The sequence below is a fragment of the Lactuca sativa genome, chromosome 5, assembly GCF_002870075.4.
Source record: "Lactuca sativa cultivar Salinas chromosome 5, Lsat_Salinas_v11, whole genome shotgun sequence".
Classification (NCBI taxonomy): Eukaryota; Viridiplantae; Streptophyta; class Magnoliopsida; order Asterales; family Asteraceae; genus Lactuca; species Lactuca sativa.
The window spans coordinates 363,855,418-363,864,993 of NC_056627.2; positions in this window are offsets into that span (position 1 = coordinate 363,855,418).

Here is a 9,576-nt window from a genome sequence, read left to right on the forward strand (position 1 = left end):
ATAGTCATGTGAAGACGTATATGAATCATAATCGTTCATTATTTGAAACGTAAAAAAACATTGATTGATAGGTTATAATAGGAATCTAAATTGCTTTCCTGCTCATAATAATTTTCATCAAGATTTGTTTCATCTCTCTTCCTATATACTCTTTTGCAATTATTCTCATATCTCCATTACACAGTAAAAGTTGATCATATACTCATACATATCTCCAAATCCCCACCACATCAAAATTTTATTTTGGAAGCTGTCTTCTTTGCCTCACCTTTTCCTTATATTCCAAACCAAATTCTAATGCCAAATAGTAACCAAAAAAGTCATCGCCTTTTTCTAATCAACATTCAATCACTATGTGCTCTAGCTTAAAAAGTAGAGCTAAGTTTTTAAAAAGTAATGTTAAAAATTATATTATCTAAAATTTTATAATTCAAAAATACTAAGATTTCAATATGAGTATTGTTTTTTAATTTTTTATGATTTAAAAATGTTATGATCGTTAATCTAGTATATTATAACTCAAAATTATATAATTCAAAGTTATGATGTAAAATTTGTTAGGGACCAAACATGTATTTTTTACTAGACCATTGAAACAAATTTATTATTATTTTTTAAATTATATGATCTAAATGCTATGATTAAATAAATTAATAACCCAAAATTATATTATCCAAAAAACTTATGATTCAAAATTTGTTATTAAGCAAATTTTATACGATCCAAAAATGTTTATTACTCATAAGTTTTTTTATCCAAAAATATTATGATTTTAAAATCATAAATATTAACTGTTTCTTTTATAATTCAAAATCATCTGATTAAGAAAATGTTGTGATCTAAAACGTTATAAAATGAAAACCTTATTTGTTTGAAAATATTATCATCCTAAATTATATGATCCAAAATTGTAAAGTCCCAAAAACACTAAGTAAAAGTTTCATTTTTCAACCACTAAAATCATTAAATCATTTGTTTAAAAGACCATCAATATGTAATGTATTATTAAATATCAAAGTAAAATCATATGATACAAATTTAATTCGGTGAAAATTATCATAATCTAAATTGATATAATGCACACTATTAAGAATATAATGAACCAAAATATTATATATATATATATATATATATATATATATATATATATATATATATATATATATATATATATATATATATATATATAGGGCTAAGTTATAATATAGATGGACAACTATTGTGTGGACGTGTGGATAATGTTATTTTATGAAAATTACAAAGAAGATATGTTGTTTAGTAATGTGAATACGTTCAATCTCATAGAACTATTGTTATTTTAATGGATTCTCACCAATTCTTATTCATTTTTGTTCTCATTCATAGTTTTTTGTTTATTTTAATTCTTACAGAATACGACTCAATAAACATCCTGATAACATTCTGACAGAATAAGAATAATTAAAAAAAATGTATAATAACTTTTTAGACGATTTAATTAGTGAAAATGTTTAATAATTAAAATAATTATATAAGATTGAACGTATTCATATTATCAAACAACATATTTTCTTTGTAATTCTCACAGAATAACATTATCCACACATTCACACAATAGATTATATATATATATATATATATATATATATATATATATATATATATATATATATATATATATATATATATATATATATATATATATATATATATATTTATATATATTACAACATGCAACATAAACAACATGTTATATTATTGAAAAAACATCATAAATGGTCCCTGTGGTTTTTCTTGATCTAAAGTTTAGTCTCCATGGTTTAAAAACATCATAGATGATCCTGTATTTTCAAAACTTTTGACGATTGGTCCTTATTGCTAACTTCGTTAAGTTTTGTCCATTAACTGAAGAGCATTTTCGTCATTTCACTACCACATGGACCATTTATGATGTTTTCTCTTATTACAAAAATGAAATAATATACAAATGTGGTCTCTCTCTCTCTCTCTCTTTCTCTCTCTCTCTCTCTCTCTATCTCTCTCCAACAACCAATAACACCCACATTTATTACTTTGTTCTTCAACATTAGAGAGCACCATTGTATCTTCTTTGCTCACATCCTCACCCGACTCCGGCTCCGGCGAGGATTTGCTTTGTAATTGGTTATACAATACCTTCCTCTTTGTCGATCCACACCTTCGCTTTGTCGTCCTCGTGTTCTCAACAAAACTTTGTAATTGGTTGTACTACTTTACTATCGTTGAAAACCCTACCTCTACAAATCCGGAGATAACCTCCATGGCAGGCGGCGCTGCAAAGCCTATATCTCAACAAAACCCTGAAAACGAAATGAAATTTGAAGGCAAGATATCGATTTGTCAACAAAACTTTGTCTCCGTCTACCTCCACCTCAATTCAGAAACATCAATTGCCATATATACAACACTATCATCTTCTTGAAATCTTCAACTGATTTTTCTTTGAATCAATTTCTGATCTAGAAGGCTTGACCTTCTGAAATCAAGTTTTGAACCGATTTCTATTCTTCGGGACTCTATGAAAGGAGATGAAATCTAGAGTTGAGTTACCGAGCAAAAAATCGGAGGTCCAAGAACACATAGATCTAAAATCGAAGGCCCAAAAAAAGGATTTCCAGATGAAATCAAGAAATTTGTGTGGATATATATGTTCTTGTGAGTTTCAAAATTAGACTCCAAGAAATTTGTTGTTGTTCTGTTTGTTATGTTTCTTTCCCTTTTTTTCTTCCATCTCAATTGTTGTTCTTGGATTTGTTTGAAATAGTTCTAGGGACAACACTGATCGACAAACACATACGTATCTTTGATTTTTTTTTTTTTTTTTTTTTTTTTGATTTTAGAAAAAAATGAAAAATATGCAAAGGGATCTCACACACACACACACACTCTCTCTCTCTCTCCCTCCCTCTAACGTCATCTCAGTATATGTATCATCATAATATCTCTTCTATATTCAAACCATTTTCCTTAATTAACCATTTCAATCCGAACTATTTCAGAATATGATGAACCAGTCTGGAATACGACGAACTATTTTGAAACGGTGTTTGGGATGTTATGTTTCAAGTTCATATAGAATGGTGTTTGGTATGTTATGTTTCGAGTTCATATAGACTATAGACAGATGGGGAACAAGTATTTTGTTCCGAAATACTACGATCCAGTCTAACGTACAAAGAATTATTACATTAATGGTATCTAGGATGTTTGAACTCATATATACAAAATTCAAATACTCTACCAATAACAAAGTAAATTATGATATGAGATCATTATACGTTACCATTTTTCATAACAAGTGATGAATCGATACATTTCAGGAGTAAGGTTAACAAAATTTCTTGAGGGGATGATATTAATGAAAATGAATCAACATTAAATAAGTTCTGAATTGGCTCTGGACTAGTCTGGAACTGTCTGAACTAACTTTATGTCAAGTCAACTATTTTATATCACGTCTCATAAGTCTGAACAGTCCATAATGAACATGTCAGGTTTCAGACTAACTTTACGTCATATCTAACCGACTCGGAACGGACATTATTACTCTGGAATGTCGGCTTCTGGACAAGTTGGTTATTTTTTAAAATTGAAATAAATATGGTTATTTTTGTTAATTACATCATTTATAGTTGTTAGTTTAGTAAATATATCAACAATTTATAGTTAATAAAAATGTTTAAAAGTTTTGGTATAAAGTCATACATTAAAGAACTTTTACCCGAACAAAATTACATATATTTCAGTCTTCGTTCACATATTTGTCCGACTCTTTTACTACAGCATATGAGTATATGTTAGCGCTAAATGTGCATTTAGGGAGATTCAAATTCGATGTCTTGTGTCTCAACGGGGAATCCAATGAGAATTTTTTTTTTTTTTTTTCTTGAGGGTAGCTTTAGAGGTTGGATTCATTTTCTTTAACTTTTTTGGGATAAGGTTGGTTTTATGCTCGAGTGTGATTCAACTTTAGGTAAAATTAAAAGCATAGTTCTTGCCACTTGATAGATACTCTCTATATACCATCCCTATCTATTATTTATTACTCATGCAAGTTTGATTTAATTCGTTTTTACAATTTAAACTTTTAATGATATATGTTTTATCTATACAAATACACAATAACTTTAACATACTTATTGATTTTATAAGCTCTTCAAACTGTGTCATAAATTTGTTTAATTTCTCGTGATGAAGGTTTGCGACATGTCGACATACTTGGTCATAAGAATACGAATGACGACAAAATGCTATGGTCTACAAGAAGATATAAGTCATCATAGAAATCATAACCGATTAATTACAAAACAAGGTTGTTGTCCAATCACGGCCTCAAAAAAAATATACCGTTATTTACACTATACATCAACTATTTTTTACCAAAAATATCCATAAATGTTGGCCACTATGTACCATGATGCAAATCTTGCCAGAATTTGCTTTTGCCTATGTATATTTTTTAATTAATCTTTTTTTTTCCAAAAACAAAAATCGACAATAATATATGCATTTTTTCTTTAAAACTATCCCGCTAATCACGTGAATATAATCATATTCATCACTTGGACGTAATCATATTCATTATCATATTATCATTCAACCATATTTATATAGACATAATGTATAAAGACAGACGAAAACGGACATCGGCTGAAGAAGTTATGAATTTTTAACGGATTTTTCCTGTCTCGGCCTGTTAAAAATATAATATTAAAATAAAGTCAATTTTAGCTAACGGAGTTTAAATGAAAGTTGTAGAACATGGTCTCACCTACGTCTGGATATAAAGAACGTGAAAAACAGAGCTCGTATGCGGAAGTTACGAATTTTTGAAGTTTGAAAAATAGGAGTACGTCCCGCATACAAGAGTACGCCCAGCGTACTCGTAAACTAGGCCTCGAATTGACCACGCCGCCTCTTTCTTCGCACGGTGGACATGTATCTTACACCATCAACACGTCCAAAGCCACGTAGCCACTACGCCCAACGTACAAAAAGATTATGCCCACCGTACTCGGACTAGCCTCGATGTGTATCAGCAGCCTCGCCACGTCCGAAGCTCGGAACCCGATCAGAGGCCACGTATTTACGCCCAACGTACCGAAGTACGCCCAACATAATGCGAGGCCTCAGCCTCCTATAAATAGCATGCGAGGTCTTCGGGTTTTGTTTACAATTTTCAATTCTCCTTTCACTTTAAACACCTTTTCAAGCTACTTTTAATCCCCCTGAAGCCTAAAGAAACCCCTTAACACCCGAAGGAAGCCCGGAGCCCCGAATTCCTTGAGAAAATAATCCTTTTCAGTCGAAACTCTGCCCGCATAAAGCCCGGTTTTTCATCAAAAACTCGCAATTTCGTCAAGAAAAATCCTTTCTAGAAACGAAACGCTGCCCAAATCACCAGTTATCAGGTGAGTTCATACCCTTACACTTTTTATAAATTTTTTTCCATGTTTTAAAGGGGAGGAATACAAGTAAAACACAAGGAAACTTGTGTTAAAATACAAACCATTATTTATGTTTTCTTATAGTTTATATAACTATTACGTGAAAACATAAGCCTACAGAACACCTTATGATACAATAATTATCAGTTCAAATGAAACATATACTGTAAACTAGAATAGATATAGTTTGGATTTCATTCTCATTCTTTTACCCATTATAGGGCAAAGAAACGAATATATAAAAATATGATTATTTTTATATTATAAACATGATGTATTGGATAATAGTTTCATGCATGAATATTTTCAATAACAAAACACGTATCTCGTTGGAAATTTGTGAGTCATTCATCTTCATTGTGATGGGTTTTGGTCATAAGACATCCTATATGCTCATACAAACCCTAATGCTTGGATCTAGGTTTCTCTATTGTACATGCTTTGAATCCAAGACTATAAACCCTAATTCTAGCATATGGAAATCAATATTAACATATAATAAGGTTTAAGATATTACCTTGATTGTTATGTAGCAATAACAATCCCAATTCCTCCTTTGAATTGACTTTGGAAGGCTTAGAGTCACAAGTGTCACTCCTCTAATGGTTCACAAACACCATAAGCAAGAGGATGAAGAGGTAAGAGGATAGAGGCTGCCCAAAACGTGTGAAAACCCTAGAAGGTTGCTTATCCACGTTTTTGAGGCATAAGGGGTCTTTATATAGTGAGGCTATTAGGGTTATCTAACAAGGAAACCCTAATTTGGTTGCTTAAGCCCTAAGCAACCCATGGAGCCCTTTTCTTAAAGCCTTGGACGATTTCATATGGGCTTCCCCCATAGAATTCGTCCACCTTATAATAAAAGGCAATCCATGGCCCTAATTGCAATTATCTTATAATTACAATTCCAGTCCCTTAAGTTTAATTAATCTCTTTTAGTCACAAAACTAATTACCAATTAATTATTGACTAATATTAATTAAACAATATGATTTCTCCTTTAATATATTATTCTCATAATATATTAATAAATCATATTTAATCCTTTCTCTCCATAATTCATCCTATCAAGTTGCTTTGGTGAAGGCAACCCAAAAGGACCATGCACCATCGGGTCAAGTACATACCAAAATAGTTATGGACTTAGACACTAATCCAACAGTCTCCCACTTGGATAAGTTTAACAACTATTCTGCATATGACTTCGGATCCCGATCTGCAATCGTAGCTTTCCAAAGCCGCTGTCAACTCTGATCATATCAAAAACGCGTGTCCTTAGATAAGGGATCATATATTCCTCCATTCTAGATATCATATGAGATATGATTTCAAATCATTCTCTTTGTACTACTTTTCGATTTCTGATTTATGACGATTGACTAATTGAACAAATCAAATTAGCCCTAGCCCGGCCGAGCATTTACGTTTGTCATCACTAAACCATCGAGGGGCCCAAATATATCGCTTTTATCCTACTTTGGATAAGAGGAATGGATAAACTTTGATACAATGTTTGGTTGTACTCACGCACCGAATCACACACAACAATATGTTTTATAACACCAAGTTACTGGTGCGTTTACATATTATCAATGTGCAACCAATTCGCAAGATACAACTCACACATCTCGGTTTCAAGAATATAAGATGTTATCGTCTCACCAATCACTCGTGATACAATCCATGGAGTGATCCAAGTGAGCATGGGTCTAATCCAATGCTCAAATCATATTCATAAGCACTCATGAACGTTGCAGCAAACATTTGCTTATATCTAATGCTCTTTAGACAATCCACACACCAATTCACGACAGTCTTCATTCATATCTATTTCCAACATATGAACGACTGTGGCCCGTTCGAATAATTCGATTATTCTTAATAAACTCAATTATTTTGGAAGTCAAAACATGCAAAGTGACACACAAGAATAATACTAATCCCATATGGCCTCAAACCTTTGAGTATAAACAAAACACCTTTCATTTATCACCATATCGATTACTCATTATTTGTCGTTTCGGTTAATCAACTTCTTACTTGAATTCCAACACTTGTCCCATGCTCCTAGCATGCACACAATGTTTACCTATGGTTCTTACTTTGTGAAATAGATCACATTGAACACATTTCCAATCCTTCTCATTTCACAACTCCAAATCCGTTTTTCATAAGTCAAAGAATATCAAATTCTTGCTACTTATAGAATATGCTAGATTCTAACATTCTATGCAACTATCCTTTCGTAATGTCACTGCACCAAAGTCACAAAGACTATTGCCAATGATATTACAAAGTCCTCTATCGGAGATTGTTACAAGACAATTCCATAGACGTGATGTCTCTCACTCAAAGTACATTCTTTGAACATCCTTTTGCATAGAAGTTTCTAATCTAGTCATAGATTTCTCAATATTCAATTCCCAATATGGACACACTTCCATATGTTCCATATGACAACTCATTCTTAATAGAATCTTATCTATTCGTAATGATGTCGATACGGTCCATCCAATATGGAAACATTTCCATATTTTCCAATACTATACTTCCAACTACTCACAAGCGACCAATCCTCGTCGAACTTTGGGTTGTCCTTTGATAGTTGTTTAATTGTTTTAGTCAAAACCAATTCTAGTCCCTTTTCCCTCTAAATGCGCTCGACATTTGTAAAATTTTAGAATGGTCAAACATTAAAGCATTTGCAATCGATCCTATACCCGAAGCGTATGGGACACGACGCATAATGTTTTATTTGCTATGTTCTCAAAATTCGAATTGTGAAGAGGGATGCCGTAATCATAATCGAAATTTTAAGAACACACTATGTACCTTTGACTAAATTTATTAACATTTCTCAACCTAATCCTTTAGATTTGAAATGAAGCATAATATTCTCTCCCTTAATTATAGCAAAACAACCTTTCAACTCTTACAACTTTGCAAAGTATGACTCTTGTTTTCTATAATTAATATTGCTAACCTTGCAATACTTTTCTTAATAATCATACAATCATAACTTTTATGCTCCCACTATCATGATGATTATTATAAAACATAACACTTATGCTCCCACTAGCTTCGACATGTATTCATAAACATCTCAACTTCCAGAAAGACAATACTTATTGAATTTCTTAAGTTCATGTTTCTAATACTTAGTGCTTTGATAATCCTTTATCAATGCTTCTTGAACTTATACACCTTTGCCTTCGATAGTTCATATGTGTGTCTAAACAATTAAGACTAATTGCTAAACCTCACAACTCAAATTATGGAAAGGGATGCCGTAACCATGATTGAATTTGAGAATGCAATTTTACAATCACTGTCTTCTTAAAATCTCTCTTAGTGAAAGTATTTCTTCACAATCATTTTCATGAAGGAGGAAATCTTATGACACTTAGATTTGAGCGGTGTATGTGTTCATATCCATGTGAATTTGTTAAAACCAAGGTTTACGACAAATTCAAACTCATATGGACCAAACTTTCTTAATCTTGATTTCTTGCCTTATGGTAGCACAGATGCCCACCATGTCGTCCAAGTAGTTAAGCAGCTCACCCTTTCCTATCAATGTACCTTTCATTGATTAAGGTGCTTTGCCTTTTATGCATTCAAAATGAGAACTCATAGAACTCTCATGCATAATTAACTCGATTGGATTGGCACAGAAACAAAATAATGTCATTACGATAGGTTGTAAACCTCAACTCGTGTGCTAGTGATGATCGATAAGGTTTATTTGATTTGTTCTTGAAACCTTTCAAGACCATTAAGACTCCCACTGACTCCTTGACATATAAGGTTCTCTTGTCAATAACCATTTCTTGACAAACAAATATTCAAGAGTTAGTGTAGTTTTTATCAAAACTCCTCATAAATTGGTCCTAGTTGATCTTTGTCTTATCTAAGACATCACAACTTACCACATTTAATGAATGTTTTAAACCTTCTTACACTCATTGTCACAATCTTAACTCTAAGACTTGTTTTGGAACGAAGTATGATTGACTTCTTGATTTGACCATTTCTTCAATCTTTGATTCCTCTTCTTGGACATACAATTGTACCAAGACTCACTTAGAGGATCAATTGAGATATGGTTCTT